Raw genomic sequence first — 19,532 nt, forward strand, 5'->3', positions numbered from 1 at the left:
CCTTTACTGTGAGCCCAGTATTAGTTTGCGATACACCGCTGTAAGTTCAATGTATTCCTTGGACCTTCTCATTGACGATGAAACACAGAAATCGCATCGGAATTAAATACAAAAGGCACAATGCCGCTATAAGTACAAGAATAGAGACTCATCTCACAGTCGGTGTTTTGAGCATTCCCTGTGAGACCAGTATTAGTTTCCGATACACCACTGCCAGTTCGAAGTATTCCTTGGACCTTCACGTTGACGATGAAACACAGAAATCACATCGGAATTAAATACAAAACGCACAATGCCGCCTTAAGTACAAGAATGGAGATTCTTCTTACAGTTGGTGATTTGAGCATTCCCTGTGAGACCAGTATTAGTTTCCGATACACCACCGCAGGTTCAATGTATTCCTTGGACCTTCACATTGACGATTAACACAGACATAGCAATGGAATAAAGTACAAAAGGCACAATGCCGCCTTAAGTAAAAGAGTAGAGACTCTTCTTACAGTCTGAGCCTTGAACACTCCCTGTGAGACCAGTATAAGTTTCCGATACACCACTGCAGGCTCAATGTATTCCTTGGACGTTCACATTGACGATGAAACACAGATATTGCATCGGAATTAAATAGAAAGGGCACAATGCCACCTTAAGTACAAGCATGGAGACTCTTCTTACAGTCGGTGCTTTGAGAATTCCCTGTGAGACCAGTATTAGTATCCGATACACCACTGCAGCTTCCATGTTTTTCTCTGACTTACACATTGACGATGAAACACTGAAATTACATCGTAATTAAATACAAAAGGCACAATGCCACCTTAAGTGCAAGAAGAGTGAGACTTCTTAGACTCTGTGCTTTGATCCTTTCCTGTGAGAACAGTATTAGTTTCCGTACACCACTGCAGGTTCAATGTATTCCTTGGACAGTCACATTCACGATGAAACACTGACATTACATCGGAATTAAATACAAAAGCCACAATGCCGCCTTAAATGCAAGAAGAGTGACACTTCTTTCAGTCTGTGCTTTGAACCTTTCCTATGAGACCAGTATTAGTTTCCGATACACCACTGCAGGTTCAATGTAATCCTTTTACTTACACATTGACGATGAAACACTGATATTACGTCGGAATTAAATGCAGAAGGCACAATGCCGCCTTAAGTGCAATTAGAGTGAGACTTCTTAGAGTCTGTGCTATGATCCTTTCCTGTGAGACCAGCTTTAGTTTCCGATACACCACTGCAGCCTCAAGGTATTCCTTGGACCTTCACATGGACGATGAAACATTGAAATTACGTCGGAATTAAATACAAAAGGCACAATGCCGCCTTATGTACAAGAATAGAGACTCTTCTTACAGTCGGTTCTTTGATCCTTTCCTGTGAGACCAGTATTATTTTCTGATACACCGCTGCAGGTTCAATGTATTCCTTGGACATTCACATTGACGATGAAACACTGATATTACATCGGAATTAAATACAAAAGGCACAATGCCGCCTTAAATGCAAGAAGAGTGACACTTCTTTCAGTCTGTGCTTTGAACCTTTCCTATGAGACCAGTATTAGCTTCCGATACACCACTGCAGGTTCAATGAATTCCTTTTACATACACATTGACGATTAAACACTGAAATTTCATCGGAATTAAATACAAAAGGCACAAGGCCGCCTTAAGTGCAAGAAGAGTGAGACTTCTTAGAGTCTGTGCTTTGATCTTTTCCTAAGAGACCAGTATTAGTTTCCGATACACATCTGCAGGTTCATTGTATTCCTTTTACTTACACATTGACGATGAAACACTGAAATTACAGCAAAATTAATTACAAAATGCACAATGCCGCCATAAGTGCAAGAGGCGTGAGACTTCTTAGAGTCTGTGCTTTGATCCTTTCCTGTGAGACCAGTGTTAGTTTCCGATACACCACTGCAGGTTCAATGTATTCCTTGGACCTTCACATTGACGATGAAACACAGAAATCACATCGGAATTAAATACAAAAGGCACAATGCCGCCTTAAGTGCAATTAGGGTTAGACTTCTTAGAGTCTGTGCTTTGATCCTTTCCTGTGAGACCAGTATTAGTTTCCGATACACCACTGCAGGTTCAATGTATTCCTTGGACCTTCACATTGACGATGAAACACGGAAATTACATCGGAATTACATACAAATAGCACAATGCCGCCTTAAGTGCAAGAAGCGACAGACGTCTTACAGTCTGTGCTTTGATCCTTTCCTATGAGACCAGTATTAGCCTCCGATACACCACTGCAGGTTCAATGTATTCCTTTTACATACACAGTGACGATGCAACACTGAAATTACATCGGAATTAAATACAAAAGGCGCAATGCCGCCTTAAGTGCAATTAGAGTGAAACTTCTTAGAGTCTGTGCTTTGATCCTTTCCTGTGAGACCAGTATTAGTTTCCGATTCATCCCTGCAGGTTCAATGTATTCCTTGGACCTTCACATTGACGATGAAACACAGAAATCCCATTGGAATTAAATACAAAAGGCACAATTCTGCCTTAAGTGCAGAGAGTGAGACTTCTTAGAGTCTGTGCTTTGATCCTTTCCTGTGAGACCAGTGTTAGTTTCCGATACACCACTGCAGGATCAATGTATTCCTTGGACATTCACATTGACAATGAAACACTGAAATTACATCGGAATAACATACAAAAGGCACAATGCCGCCTTAAGTGCAAGAAGAGTGAGACTTCTTTCAGTCAGTGCTTTGATCCTTACCTATGAGACCTGTATTAGTTTCCGATACACCACTGCAGGTTCAATGTATTCCTTTTACATACACATTGGCGATGAAACACTGATATTACATCGAAATTAAATACAAAAGGCACAATGCAGACTTAAGTGCAAGAAGAGTGAGACTTCTTAGAGTCTGTGCTTTGATCCTTTCCTATGAGACCAGTATTAGTTACCGATACACCACTGCAGGTTCAATGTATTCCTTTTACACACACATTGATGATGAAACACTGAAATTACATTGGAATTAATTACAAAATGCACAATGCCGTCATAAGTGCAAGAAGCGTGAGACTTCTTAGAGTCTGTGCTTTGTTCCATTCCTGTGAGACAAGTTATAGTTGCCAATACACCACTGCAGGGTCAATGCATTCCTTGGACCTTCACATTGACGATGAAACACAGAAATCGCATTGGAATTAAATACAAAATTCACAATGCCGCCATAAGTACAAGAATTGAGACTCTTCTTACAGTCGGTGCTTTGAACATTCCCTGTGAGACTAGCATTAGTTTCCGATACACCACTGCAGGATCAATGTATTCCTTGGACATACACATTGACGATGAAACACTGAAATTACATCGGAATGAAATACAAAAGGCACAATGTCGCCTTAAGTGCAAGAGCAGTGATACTTCTTAGAGTCTGTGCTTTGATCCTTTCCTATGAGACCAGTAATAACCTCCAATACACCACTGCAGGTTTAATGTATTCCTTGGACATTCACATTGACGATGAAACACTGATATTTCATCGGAATTACATACAAAAGGCACAATGCCGCCTTAAGTGAAAGAAGAGAGAGATTTCTTAGAGTCTGTGCTTTGATCCTTTCCTATGAGACCAGTGTTAGTTTCCGATACACCACTGCAGGTTGAATGTAATCCTTTTACTTACACATTGACGATGAAACTCTGATATTACGTCGGAATTAAATACGAAAGGCACAATGCCGCCTTAAATGCAAGAAGCGTGAGACTTCTTAAAGTCTGTGCTTTGACCCTTTCCTATGAGACCAGTATTAGTTTCCGATACACCACTGCAGGTTCAATGTATTCCTTTTACATACACATTGACGATGAAACACTGAAATTAAATCGGAATTAAATACAAAAGGCACAATGCGGCCTTAAGTGCAATTAGAGTGAAACTTCTTAGAGTCTGTGCTTTGATCCTTTCCTGTGAGTCCAGTATTAGTTTCCGATACACCACTGCAGGATCAATGTATTCCTTGGACATTCACATTGACGATGAAACACTGAAATTACATCGGAATTACATACAAAAGGACAATGCCGCCTTAAGTGCAAGAAGAGTGAGACTTCTAAGAGTCTGTGCTTTGATCCTTTCCTATGAGACCAGTATTAGTTTCCGATACACCACTGTTGGTTCATTGTATTCCTTTTACATACACATTGACAATGAAACACTGATATTACGTCGGAATTAAATACAAAAGGCCCAATGCCGCCTTAAGTGCAAGAAGAGTGAGACTTCTTAGAGTATGTGCTTTGATCCTTTCCTGTGAGACCAGTTTTAGTTTCCGATACACCACTGCAGACTCAAGGTATTCCTTGGATATTCACATGGACGATAAAACATTGAAATTACGTCGAAATTAAATACAAAAGGCACAATGCCGCCTTAAGTACAAGAATTGAGACTCTTCTTACAGTCGGTTCTTTGATCCTTACCTGTGAGACCAGTATTATTTTCTGATACACCGCTGCAGGTTCAATGTATTCCTTGGACATTAACATTGACGATGAAACACGGAAATTACATCGGAATAACATACAAAATGCACAATGCCGCCTTAAGTGCAAGAAGCGTCAGACTTCTTAGAGTCTGTGCTTTGATCCTTTCCTATGAGACCAGTATTAGCCTCCGATACACCACTGCAGGTTTCATGTATTCCTTGGACATTCACATTGACGATGAAACACTGAAATTACATCGGAATTACATACTAAAGGCACAATGCCGCCTTAAGTGCAAGACGAGTGAGACTTCTTAGTGTCTGTGCTTTGATCCTTTCCTATGAGACCACTATTAGTTTCCGATACTCCAATGCAGGTTCAATGTATTCCTTTTACATACACATTGGCGATGAGACACTGGTATTACGTCGGAATTATATACAAAATGCACAATGCCGCCATAAGTGCAAGAAGCGAGAGACTTCTTAAAGTCTGTGCTTTGATCCTTTCCTGTGAGACAAGTATGAGTTGCCAATTCACCACTGCAGGGTCAATGTATTCCTTGGACCTTCACATTGACGTTGAAACACAGAAAACGCATCGGAATTAAATAGAAAAGGCACAATTCCGCCTTTAGTACAAGAATAGACACTTTTCTTACAGTCGGTGCATTGATCTATTCCTGTGAGACCAGTATTAGTCTCCGATACACCACTGCAGGTTCAATGTATTCCTTGGATATACACATTGACGATGAAACACTGAAATTACATTGGAATTACATACTAAAGGCACAATGTCGCCTTAGGTGCAAGAAGAGTGAGACTTCTTAGAGTCTGTGCTTTGATCCTTTCCAATGAGACCAGTATTAGTTTCCGATACACCACTGCAGGTTCATTGTATGCCTTTTACATACACATTGATAATGAAACACAGAAATTACATTGGAATTAATTACAAAATGCACAATGCCGCCATAAGTGCAAGAAGCGTGAGACTTTTTAGAGTCTGTGCTTTGATCCTTTCCTATGAGACCAGTATTAGTTTCCGATACACCACTGCAGGGTTAATGTAATCCATTTACATACACATTGACGATGAAACACTGATATTACGTTATAATTAAATACAAAAGGCACAATGCCGCCTTAAGTGAAAGAAGAGAGAGATTTCTTAGAGTCTGTGCTTTGATCTTTTCCGATGAGACCAGTGTTAGTTTCCGATACACCACTGCAGGTTCAATGTAATCCTTTTACATACACATTGACGATGAAACACTGATATTACGTCGGAATTAAATATAAAAGGCACAATGCCGCCTTAAATGCAAGAAGAGTGAGACTTCTTAAAGTCTGTGCTTTGATCCTTTCCTATGAGACCAGTATTAGTTTCTGATACACCACTGCAGGTTCAATGTATTCCTTTTACATACACATTGACTATGCAACACTAAAATTACATCGGAAATAAATACAAAAGGCACAATGCCGCCTTAAGTGCAATTAGAGTGAAACTTCTTAGATTCTGTGCTTTGATCCTTACCTGTGAGACCAGTATTAGTTTCCGATTCATCCCTGCAGGTTCAATGTATTCCTTGGACCTTCACATTGACGATGAAACACAGAAATCACACTGGAATTAAATACAAAAGGCACAATTCAGCCTTAAGTGCAAGAAGAGTGAGACTTCTTAGAGTCTGTGCTTTGATCCTTTCCTGTGAGACGAGTATTAGTTTCCGATACACCAATGCAGGATCAATGTATTCCTTGGACATTCACTTTGACAATGAAATACTGAAATTACATCGGAATTACATACAAAAGGCACAATGCCGCCTTAAGTGCAAGAAGAGTGAGACTTCTAAGAGTCTGTGCTTTGATCCTTTATTATGAGACCAGTATTAGTTTCCGATACACCACTGTTGGTTCATTGTATTCCTTTTACATACACATTGACAATGAAACACTGATATTGCGTCGGAATTAAATACAAATGGCCCAATGCCGCCTTAAGTGCAAGAAGAGTGACACTTCTTAGAGTATGTGCTTTGATCATTTCCTGTGAGACCAGTTTTTGTTTCCGATACACCACTGCAGAGTCAAGGTATCCCTTGGACCTTCACATGGACGATGAAACATTGAAATTACGTCGGAATTAAGTACAAAAGGCACAATGCCGCCTTAAGTACAAGAATAGAGTCCCTTCTTACAGTCGATTCTTTGATCCTTTCCTGTGAAACCAGTATTGTTTTCTGATACACCGCCGCAGGTTCAATGTATTCCTTGGACATTCACATTGACGTTGGAACACTGAAATTACATCGGAATTAAATACAAAAGGCACAATGCCGCCTTAAATGCAAGTAGAGTGAGACTTGTTTCAGTCTGTGCTTTGATCCTTTCCTATGAGACCAGTATTAGTTTCCGATACACCACTGCAGGTTCAATGTATTCCTTTTACATACACATTGACGATTAAACACTGAATTTACAGTGGAATTAAATGCAAAAGGCACAATGCCGCCTTAAGTGCAAGAAGAGTGAGACTTCTTAGAGGCTGTGCTTTGATCCTTTCCTGTGAGACAAGTATTAGTTGCCAATACACCACTGCAGGGTCAATGCATTCCTTGGACCTTCACATTGACAATGAAACACAGAAATCGCATCGGAATTAAATACAAAATGCACAATGCCGCCTTAAGTACAAGAATAGAGACTCTTCTTACAGTCGGTGCTTTGAGCATTCCCTGTGAGACCAGTATAGTTTCCGATACACCACTGCAGGATCAATGTATTCCTTGGACATACACATTGACGATGAAACACTGAAATTACATCGGAATAAAATACAAAAGGCACAATGCCGCCTTAAGTGCAAGAAGAGTGAGACTTCTTAGAGTCTGTGCTTTGATCCTTTCCTATGAGACCAGTATTAGTTACCGATACTCCACTGCAGGTTCAATGTATTACTTTTACATACACATTGATGATGAAACACTGAAATTACATTGGAATTAATTACAAAGTGCACAATGCCGCCTTAAGTGCAAGAAGAGTGAGACTTCTTAGAGTCTGTGCTTTGATGCTTTCCTGTGAGACCAGTATTAGTTTCCGTTACACCACTGCAGGTTCAATGTAATCCTTTTACATACACAATGACGATGAAACACTGATATTACGTCGGAATTAAATATAAAAGGCACAACGCCGCCTTAAATGCAAGAAGAGTGAGACTTCTTAAAGTCTGTGCTTTGATCCTTTCCTATGAGACCAGTATTAGTTTCCGATCCATCACTGCAGGTTCAATGTATTCCTTTTACATACACATTGACGATGCAACACTAAAATTACATCGGAATTAAATACAAATGGCACAATGCCGCCTTAAGTGCAATTAGAGTGAAACTTCTTAGAGTCTGTGCTTTGATGCTTTCCTGTGAGACTAGTATTAGTTTCCGATTCATCCCTGCAGGTTCAATGTATTCCTTGGACCTTCACATTGACGATGAAACACAGAAATCACATTGGAATCAAATACAAAAGGCACAATTCAGCCTTAAGTGCAAGAAGAGTGAGATTTCTTAGAGTCTGTGCTTTGATCCCTTCCTGAGAGACTAGTATTAGTTTCCGATACACCACTGCAGGATCAATGTATTCCTTGGACATTCACATTGACAATGAAATACTGAAATTACATCGGAATTACATACAAAAGGCACAATGCCGCCTTAAGTGCAAGAAGAGTGAGACTTCTAAGAGTCGGTGCTTTGATCCTTTCCTATGAGACCAGTATTAGTTTCCGATACACCACTGTTGGTTCATTGTATTCCTTTTACATACACATTGACAATGAAACACTGATATTACGTCGGAATTAAATACAAATGGCCCAATGCCGCCTTAAGTGCAAGAAGAGTGAGGCTTCTTAGAGTATGTGCTTTGATCATTTCCTGTGGGACCAGTTTTAGTTTCCGATACACCACTGCAGAGTCAATATATTCCTTGGACCTTCACATTGACGATGAAATACAGAAATCGCATCGGAATTAAATACAAAATGCACAATGCCGCCTTAAGTACAAGAATATAGACTCTTCTTACAGTCGGTGCTTTGAGCATTCCCTGTGAGACCAGTATTCGTTTCCGATACACCACTGCAGGATCGATGTATTCCTTGGACCTCCACACTGACGATGATACACAGATATCGCATCGGAATTAAATAGAAATGGCCTTAAGTACAAGAATAGAGACTCTTCTTACAGTCGGTGCTTTGATCTATTCCTGTGAGACCAGTATTAGTCTCCGATACACCACTGCAGGTTCAATGTATTCCTTGGATATACACATTGACGATGAAACACTGAAATTACATCGGAATTACATACTAAAGGCACAATGCCGCCTTAAGTGCAACACGAGTGAGACTTCTTAGAGTCTGTGCATTTATCCTTTCCTATGAGACCACTATTAGTTTCCGATACACCACTGTAGGTTCAATGTATTCCTTTTACATACACATTGGCGATGAAACACTGGTATTACACCGGAATTATATACAAAATGCACAATGCCGCCATAAGTGCAAGAAGCGTGTGACTTCTTAGAGTCTGTGCTTTGAGCCTTTCCTGTGAGACAAGTATTAGTTGCTAATACAACACTGCAGGGTCAATGTATTCCTTGGGCCTTCACATTGTCGATGAAACACAGATATCACATCGGAATTAAATACAAAATGCACAATGCCGCCTTAAGTACAAGAATAGAGACTCTTCTTACAGTCGGTGCTTTGAGCATTCTGTGTGAGACCAGAATTAGTATCCGATACACCACTGCAGGATCAATGTATTCCTTGGATTTACACATTGGCGATGAAACACTGAAATTACATCGGAATAAAATACAAAAGGCACAATGCCGCCTTAGGTGCAAGAAGAGTGAGACTTCTTAGAGTCTGTGCTTTGATCCTTTCCTATGAGACCAGTATTAGCCTCCGATACACCACTGCAGGTTTAATGTATTCCTTGGACATTCACATTGACGATGAAACACTGAAATTACATCGGAATTACATACAAAAGGCACAATGCCGCCTTAAGTGAAAGAAGAGAGAGATTTCTTAGAGTCTGTGCTTTGATCCTTTCCTATGAGACCAGTATTAGTCTCCGATACACCACTGCAGGTTCAATGTATTCCTTTTACATACACATTGACGATGCAACACTGAAATTACATCGGAATTAAATACAAAGGGCACAATGCCGCCTTAAGTGCAATTAGAGTGAAACTTCTTAGAGTCTGTGCTTTGATCCTTTCCTGTGAGACCAGTATTAGTTTCGGATTCATCCCTGCAGGTTCAATGTATTCCTTGGACCTTCACATTGACGATGAAACACAGAAATCACATTGGAATTAAATACAAAAGGCACAATTCAGCCTTAAGTGCAAGAAGAGTGCGACTTCTTAGAGTCTGTGCTTTGATCCTTTCCTGTGAGACCAGTATTAGTTTCCGATACACCACTGCAGGATCAATGTATTCCTTGGACATTCACATTGACAATGAAATACTGAAATTACATCGGAATTACATACCAAAGGCACAATGCCGCCTTAAGTGCAAGAAGAGTGAGACTTCTAAGAGTCTGTGCTTTGATCCTTTCCTATGAGACCAGTATTAGTTTCCGATACACCACTGTTGGTTCATTGTATTCCTTTTACATACACAATGACAATGAAACACTGATATTACGTCGGAATTAAATACAAATGGCCCAATGCCGCCTTAAGTGCAAGAAGAGTGAGAGTTCTTAGAGTCTGTGCTTTGATCTTTTCCTATGAGACCAGTATTAGTTTCCGATACACCTCTGCAGGTTCAATGTATTCCCTTTACATACACATTGACGATGAAACACTGAAATTACATCGGAATTAATTACAAAATGCACAATGCCGCCATAAGTGCAAGAAGCGTGAGACTTCTTAGAGTCTGTACTTTGATCCTTTCCTATGAGACAAGTATTAGTTGCCAATACACCACTGCTGGGTCAATGTATTCCTTGGACCTTCACATTGAGGATGAAACACAGAAATCGCATCGGAATTAAATACTAAATGCACAATGCCGCCTTAAGTACAAGAATAGAGACTCTTCTTACAGTCGGTGCTTTGAGCATTCCCTGTGAGACCAGAATTCGTTTCCGGTACACCACTGCAGGTTCAATGTATTCCTTGGACCTTCACATTGACGATGAAACACAGAAATCACATCGGAATTAAATACAAAAGGCACAATTCAGCCTTAAGTGCAAGAAGAGTGAGACTTCTTAAAGTCTGTGCTTTGATCCTTTCCTGTGAGACCAGTATTAGTTTCCGATACACCACTGCAGGTTCAATGTATTCCTTGGACATTCACATTGACGATGAAACACTGAAATTACATCGGAATTACATACAAAAGGCACAATGCCGCCTTAAGTGAAAGAAGAGGGAGATTTCTTAGGGTCTGTGCTTTGATCCTTTCCTATGAGACCAGTGTTAGTTTCCGATACACCACTGCAGGTTCAATGTAATCCTTTTACATACACATTGACGATGTAACACTGATATTACGTCGGAATTAAATATAAAAGGCACAATGCCGCCTTAAATTCAAGAAGAGTGAGACTTTTTAAAGTCTGTGCTTTGATCCTTTCCTATGAGACCAGTATTAGTTTCCGATCCACCACTGCAGGTTCAATGTCATCCATTTACATTCACATTGACGATGAAACACTGATATTACGTCGGAATTAATTACAAAAGGCACATTGCCGCCTTAAGTGCAAGACGAGTGAGACTTCTTAGAGTCTGTGCTTTGATCCTTTCCTGTGAGACCAGTATTAGTTTCCGATACACCACTGCAGGTTCAATGTATTCCTTGGACATTCACATTGACGATGATAGACAGATGTCGCATCGGAATTAAATAGAAAGGGCCTTAAGTACAAGAATAGAGACTCTTCTTACAGTCGGTGCATTGATCTATTCCTGTGAGACCAGTATTAGTCTCCGATACACCGCTGCAGGTTCTAGGTATTCCTTGGACATACACATTGACGATGAACCACTGAAATTACGACGGAATTACATACTAATGGCACAATGCCGCCATAAGTGCTAGAAGAGTGAGACTTCATAGAGTCTGTGCTTTGATCCTTTCCTATGAGACCAGTATTAGTTTCCGATACACCACTGCAGGTTCAATGTATTCCTTTTACATACACATTGGCGATGAAACACTGATATTACATCGGAATTAAATAAAAAAGGTACAATGCCGCCTTAAGTGCAATTAGAGTGAGACTTCTTAGAGTCTGTGCTTTGATGCTTTCCTGTGAGACCAGTATTAGTTTCCGATACACCACTGCAGGTTCAATGTATTCCTTGGACCTTCTCATTGACGATGAAACACAGAAATCACATCGGAATTAAATACAAAAGGCTCCATTCAGCCTTAAGTGCAAGAAGAGTGAGACTTCTTAGAGTCAGTGATTTGATCCTTTGCTGTGAGACCAGTTTTAGTTTCCGATACACCACTGCAGGTTCAATGTATTCCTTGGACATTCATATTGACAATGAAACACGGAATTTACATCGGAATAACATACAAAATGCACAATGCAGCCTTAAGTGCAAGAAGCGTCAGGCTTCTTAGAGTCTGTGCTTTGATCCTTTCCTATAAGACCAGTATTAGCCTCCGATACACCACTGCAGGTTTAATGTATTCCTTGGACATTCACATTGACGATGAAACACTGAAATTACATCGGAATTACATACTAAAGGCACAATGCCGCCTTAAGTGCAAGACGAGTGAGACTTCTTAGAGTCTGTGTTTTGATCCTTACCTATGAGACCACTATTAATTTCCGATACACCACTGCAGGTTCAATGGATTCCTTTTACATACACATTGGCGATGAAACACTGGTATTACATCGGAATTAAAAACAAAATGCACAATGCCGCCATAAGTGCAAGAAGCGTGAGACTTCTTAGAGTCTGTGCTTGATCCTTTCCTGTGAGACAAGTATGAGTTGCCAATACACCACTGCAGGGTCAATGTAATCCTTGGACCTTCACATTGACGATGAAACACAGAAATCGCATCGGAATTAAATAGAAAAGGCACAATTCCGCCTGAAGTACAAGAATAGACACTCTTCTTACAGTCGGTGCATTGATCTATTCCTGTGAGACCAGTATTAGTCTCCGATACACTACTGCAGGTTCAATGTATTCCTTGGGTATACACATTGACGATGAAACACTGAAATTACATCGGAATTACATACTAAAGGCACTATGACGCCTTAAGTGCAAAACGAGTGAGACTTCTTAGAGTCTGTGCTTTGATCCTTTCCTATGAGACCACTATTAGTTTCCGATACACCACTGCAGGTTCAATGTATTCCTTTTACATACACATTGGCGATGAAACACTGATATTACATCGGAATTAAATAAGAAAGGCACAATGCCGCCTTAAGTGCAATTAGAGTGAGACTTCTTGGAGTCTGTGCTTTGATGCTTTCCTGTGAGACCAGTATTAGTTTCCGATACACCACTGCAGGTTCAATGTATTCCTTGGACCTTCTCATTGACGATGAAACACAGAAATCACATCGGAATTAAATACAAAAGGCTCCATTCAGCCTTAAGTGCAAGAAGAGTGAGACTGCTTAGAGTCAGTGATTTGATCCTTTCCTGTGAGACCAGTTTTAGTTTCCGATACACCACTGCAGGTTCAATGTATTCCTTGGACATCCATATTGACAATGAAACACGGAATTTACATCGGAATAACATACAAATTGCACAATGCCGCCTTAAGTGCAAGAAGCGTCAGGCTTCTTAGAGTCTGTGCTTTAATATTTCCTATGAGACCAGTATTAGCCTCCGATACACCACTGCAGATTTAATGTATTCCTTGGACATTCACATTGACGATGAAACCCTGAAATTACATCGGTATTACACACTAAAGGCACAATGCCGCCTTAAGTGCAAGACGAGTGAGACTTCTTAGAGTCTGTGCTTTGATCTTTTCCTATGAGACCAGTATTAGTTTCCGATACACCTCTGCAGGTTCAATGTATTCCCTTTACATACACATTGACGATGAAACACTGAAATTACATCGGAATTAATTACAAAATGCACAATGCCGCCATAAGTGCAAGAAGCGTGAGACTTCTTAGAGTCTGTGCTTTGATCCTTTCCTATGAGACAAGTATTAGTTGCCAATACACCACTGCAGGTTCAATGTATTCCTTTTACATACACATTGGCGATGAAACACTGATATTACATCGGAATTAAATAAGAAAGGCACAATGCCGCCTTAAGTGCAATTAGAGTGAGACTTCTTAGAGTCTGTGCTTTGATGCTTTCCTGTGAGACCAGTATTAGTTTCCGATACACCACTGCAGGTTCAATGTATTCCTTGGACCTTCACATTGACGATGAAACACAGAAATCGCATCGGAATTAAATACTAAATGCACAATGCCGCCTTAAGTACAAGAATAGAGACTCTTCTTACAGTCGGTGCTTTTAGCATTCCCTGTGAGACCAGAATTCGTTTCTGATACACCACTGCAGGTTCAATGTATTCCTTGGACCTTCACATTGACGATGAAACACAGAAATCACATCGGTATTAAATACAAAAGGCACAATTCAGCCTTAAGTGCAAGAAGAGTGAGACTTCTTAAAGTCTGTGCTTTGATCCTTTCCTGTGAGACCAGTATTAGTTTCCGATACACCACTGCAGGTTCAATGTATTCCTTGGACATTCACATTGACGATGATACACAGATATTGCATCGGAATTAAATAGAAAGGGCCTTAAGTACAAGAATAGAGACTCTTCTTACAGTCGGTGCTTTGATCTATTCCTGTGAGACCAGTATTAGTCTCCGATACACCGCTGCATGTTCAAGGTATTCCTTGGACATACACATTGACGATGAACCACTGAAATTACGACGGAATTACGTACTAATGGCACAATGCCGCCATAAGTGCAAGAAGAGTGAGACTTCATAGAGTCTGTGCTTTGATCCTTTCCTATGAGACCAGTATTAGTTTCCGATACACCACTGCAGGTTCAATGTATTCCTTTTACATACACATTGGCGATGAAACACTGATATTACATCGGAATTAAATAAAAAAGGCACAATGCCGCCTTAAGTGCAATTAGAGTGAGACTTCTTAGAGTCTGTGCTTTGATGCTTTCCTGTGAGACCAGTATTAGTTTCCGATACACCACTGCAGGTTCAATGTATTCCTTGGACCTTCTCATTGACGATGAAACACAGAAATCACATCGGAATTAAATACAAAAGGCTCCATTCAGCCTTAAGTGCAAGAAGAGTGAGACTTCTTAGAGTCAGTGATTTCATCCTTTCCTGTGAGACCAGTTTTAGTTTCCGATACACCACTGCAGGTTCAATGTATTCCTTGGACATTCATATTGACAATGAAACACGGAATTTACATCGGAATAACATACAAAATGCACAATGCCCCCTTAAGTGCAAGAAGCGTCAGGCTTCTTAGAGTCTGTGCTTTGATCCTTTCCTATGAGACCAGTATTAGCTTCCGATACACCACTGCAGGTTTAATGTATTCCTTGGACATTCACATTGACGATGAAACACTGAAATTACATCGGAATTACATACTAAAGGCACAATGCCGCCTTAAGTGCAAGACGAGTGAGACTTCTTAGAGTCTGTGTTTTGATCCTTACCTATGAGACCACTATTAATTTCCGATACACCACTGCAGGTTCAATGGATTCCTTTTACATACACATTGGCGATGAAACACTGGTATTACATCGGAATTTAAAACAAAATGCACAATGCCGCCATAAGTGCAAGAAGAGTGAGACTTCTTAGAGTCTGTGCTTTGATGCTTTCCTGTGAGACCAGTATTAGTTTCCGATACACCACTGCAGGGTCAATGTAATCCTTGGACCTTCACATTGACGATGAAACACGGAAATCTCATCGGAATTAAATAGAAAAGGCACAATTCCGCCTGAAGTACAAGAATAGACACTCTTCTTACAGTCGGTGCATTGATCTATTCCTGTGAGACCAGTATTAGTCTCCGATACACTACTGCAGGTTCAATGTATTCCTTGGATATACACATTGACGATGAAACACTGAAATTACATCGGAATTACATACTAAAGGCACAATGACGCCTTAAGTGCAAGACGAGTGAGACTTCTTAGAGTCTGTGCTTTGATCATTTCCTATGAGACCACTATTAGTTTCCGATACACCACTGCAGGTTCAATGTATTCCTTTTACATACACATTGGCGATGAAACACTGGTATTACATCGGAATTAAATACAAAATGCACAATGCCGCCATAAGTGCAAGAAGCGTGAGACTTCTTAGAGTCTGTGATTTGATCCTTTCCTGGGAGACAAGTATTAGTTGCCAATACAACACTGCAGGGTCAATGTATTCCTTGGACCTTCACATTGACGATGAAACACAGAAATCGCATTGGAATTAAATACAAAATGCACAATGCCGCCTTAAGTACAAGAATAGATACTCTTCTTACAGTCGGTGCTTTGAGCATTCCCTGTGAGACCAGCATTAGTTTCCGATACACCACTGCAGGATCAATGTATTCCTTGGACATACACATTGACGATGAAACACTGAAATTACATCGGAATAAAATACAAAAGGCACAATGCCGCATTAAGTGCAAGAAGAGTGAGACTTCTTAGAGTCTGTGCTTTGATCCTTTCCTATGAGACCAGTATTAGTTTCCGATACACCACTGCAGGTTCATTGTATTCCTTTTACATACACATTGATAATGAAACACTGAAATTACATTGGAATTAATTACAAAATGCACAATGCCACCATAAGTGCAAGAAGCGTGAGACTTCTTAGAGTATGTGCTTTGATCCTTTCCTATGAGACCAGTATTAGTTTCCGATACACCACTGCAGGTTCAATGTAATCCATTTACATGCACATTGACGATGAAACACTGATATTACGTCTGAATGAAATACAAAAGGCACAATGCCGCCTTAAGTGCAATTAGAGTGAGACTTCTTAGAGTCTGTGCCTTGATCCTTTCCTGTGAGACCAGTATTAGTTTCCGATACACCACTGCAGGTTCAATGTATTCCTTGGACCTTCACATTGACGATGAAACACAGAAATCACATCGGAATTAAATACAAAAGGCACAATTCAGCCTTAAGTGCAAGAAGAGTGAGACTTCTTAAAGTCTGTGCTTTGATCCTTTCCTGTGAGACCAGTATTAGTTTCCGATACACCACTGCAGGTTCAATGTATTCTTTGGACATTCACATTGACGATGAAACACGGAAATTACATCGGAATTACATACAAATTGCACAATGCCGCTTTAATGCAAGAAGCGTCAGACTTCTTACAGTCTGTGCTTTGATCCTTTACTAAGAGACCAGTATTAGCCTCCGATACACCACTGCAGGTTTAATGTATTCCTTGGACATTCACATTGACGATGAAACACTGAAATTACATCGGAATTACATACAAAAGGCACAATGCCGCCTTAAGTGAAAGAAGAGAGAGATTTCTTAGAGTCTGTGCTTTGAGCCTTTTCTATGAGATCAGTGATAGTTTCCGATACACCACTGCAGGTTCAATGTAATCCTTTTACATACACATTGACGCTGAAACACTGATATTACGTCGGAATTAAATATAAAAGGCACAATGCCGCCTTAAATGCAAGAAGAGTGAGTCTTCTTAAGGCTGTGCTTTGATCCTTTCCTATGAGACCAGTATTAGTTTCCGATGCACCACTGCAGGTTCAATGTATTCCTTTTACATACACATTGACGATGCAACACTGAAATTACATCGGAATTAAATACAAAAGGCACCATGCCGCCTTAAGTTTAATTAGAGTGAAACTTCTTAGAGTCTGTGCTTTGATCCTTTCCTGTGAGACCAGTATTAGTTTCCGATTCATCCCTGCAGGTTCAATGTATTCCTTGGACCTTCACATTGACGATGAAACACAGAAATCACATTGGAATTAAATACAAAAGGCACAATTCAGCCTTAAGTGCAAGAAGAGTGAGACTTCTTAGAGTCTGTGCTTTGATCCTTTCCTGTGAGACCAGTATTAGTTTCCGATTCATCCCTGCAATTTCAATGTATTCCTTGGACCTTCACATTGACAATGAAATACTGAAATTACATCGGAATTACATACAAAAGGCACAATGCCGCCTTAAGTGCATGAAGAGTGAGACTTCTAAGTGTCTGTGCTTTGATCCTTTCCTATGAGACCAGTATTAGTTTCCGATACACCACTGTTGGTTCATTGTATTCCTTTTACATGCACATTGACAATGAAACACTGATATTACGTCGGAATTAAATATAAATGGGCCAATGCCGCCTTAAGTGCAAGAAGTGTGAGGCTTCTTAGAGTATGTGCTTTGATCATTTCCTGTGAGACCAGTTTTAGTTTTCGATACACCACTGCAGAGTCAAGGTATTCCTTGGACCTTCACATGGACGATGAAACATTGAAATTACGTCGGAATTAAATACAAAAGGCACAATGCCGAATTAAATGCAAGAAGAGTGAGACTTCTCTCAGTCTGTGCTTTGATCCTTTCCTGTGAGACCAGTATTATTTTCCGATACACCACTGCAGGTTCAATGTATTCCTTGGACCTTCACATTGACGATGAAACACAGAAATCGCATCGGAATTAAATACAAAATGCACAATGCCGCCTTAAGTACAAGAATAGATACTCTTCTTACAGTCGGTGCTATGAGCATTCCCTGTGAGACCAGCATTAGTTTCCGATACACCACTGCAGGATCAATGTATTCCTTGGACATACACATTGACGATGAAACACTGAAATTACATCGGAATAAAATACAAAAGGCACAATGCCGCCTTAAGTGCAAGAAGAGTGAGACTTCTTAGAGTCTGTGCTTTGATCCTTTCCTATGAGACCAGTATTAGTTTCCGATACACCACTGCAGGTACATTGTATTCCTTTTACATACACATTGATAATGAAACACTGAAATTACATTGGAATTAATTACAAAATGCACAATGCCACCATTAGTGCAAGAAGCGTGAGACTTCTTAGAGTATGTGCTTTGATCCTTTCCTATGAGACCAGTATTAGTTTCCGATACACCACTGCAGGTTCAATGTAATTCATTTACATACACATTGACGATGAAACACTGATATTACGTCTGAATGAAATACAAAAGGCACAATGCCGCTTTAAGTGCAATTAGAGTGAGACTTCTTAGAGTCTGTGCTTTGATCCTTTCCTGTGAGACCAGTATTAGTTTCCGATACACCACTGCAGGTTCAATGTATTCCTTGGACCTTCACATTGACGATGAAACACAGAAATCGCATCGGAATTAAATACAAAATGCACAATGACGCCTTACGTACAAGAATAGAGACTCTTCTTACAGTCGGTGCTTTGAGCATTCCCTGTGAGACCAGTATTAGTTTCCGATACACCACTGCAGGATCAATGTATTCCTTGGACATACACATTGACGATGAAACACTGAAATTACATCGGAATAAAATACAAAAGGCACAATGCCGCCTTAAGTGCAAGAACAGTGAGGCTTCTTAGAGTCTGTGCTTCGATCCTTTCCTATGAGACCAGTATTAGTTACCGATACTCCAATGCAGGTTCAATGTATTCCTTTTACATACACATTGATGATGAAACACTGAAATTACATTGGAATTAATTACAAAATGCACAATGCCGCCTTAAGTGCAAGAAGAGTGAGACTTCTTAGAGTCTGTGCTTTGATCCTTTCCTATGAGACCAGTATTAGTTTCCGATACAGCACTGCAGGTTCATTGTATTCCTTTTACATACACATTGATAATGAAACACTGAAATTACATTGGAATTAATTACAAAATGCACAATGCCGCCATAAGAGC

The sequence above is a fragment of the Schistocerca americana genome, chromosome 5 (genome assembly GCF_021461395.2).
Source record: "Schistocerca americana isolate TAMUIC-IGC-003095 chromosome 5, iqSchAmer2.1, whole genome shotgun sequence".
NCBI lineage: Eukaryota > Metazoa > Arthropoda > Insecta > Orthoptera > Acrididae > Schistocerca > Schistocerca americana.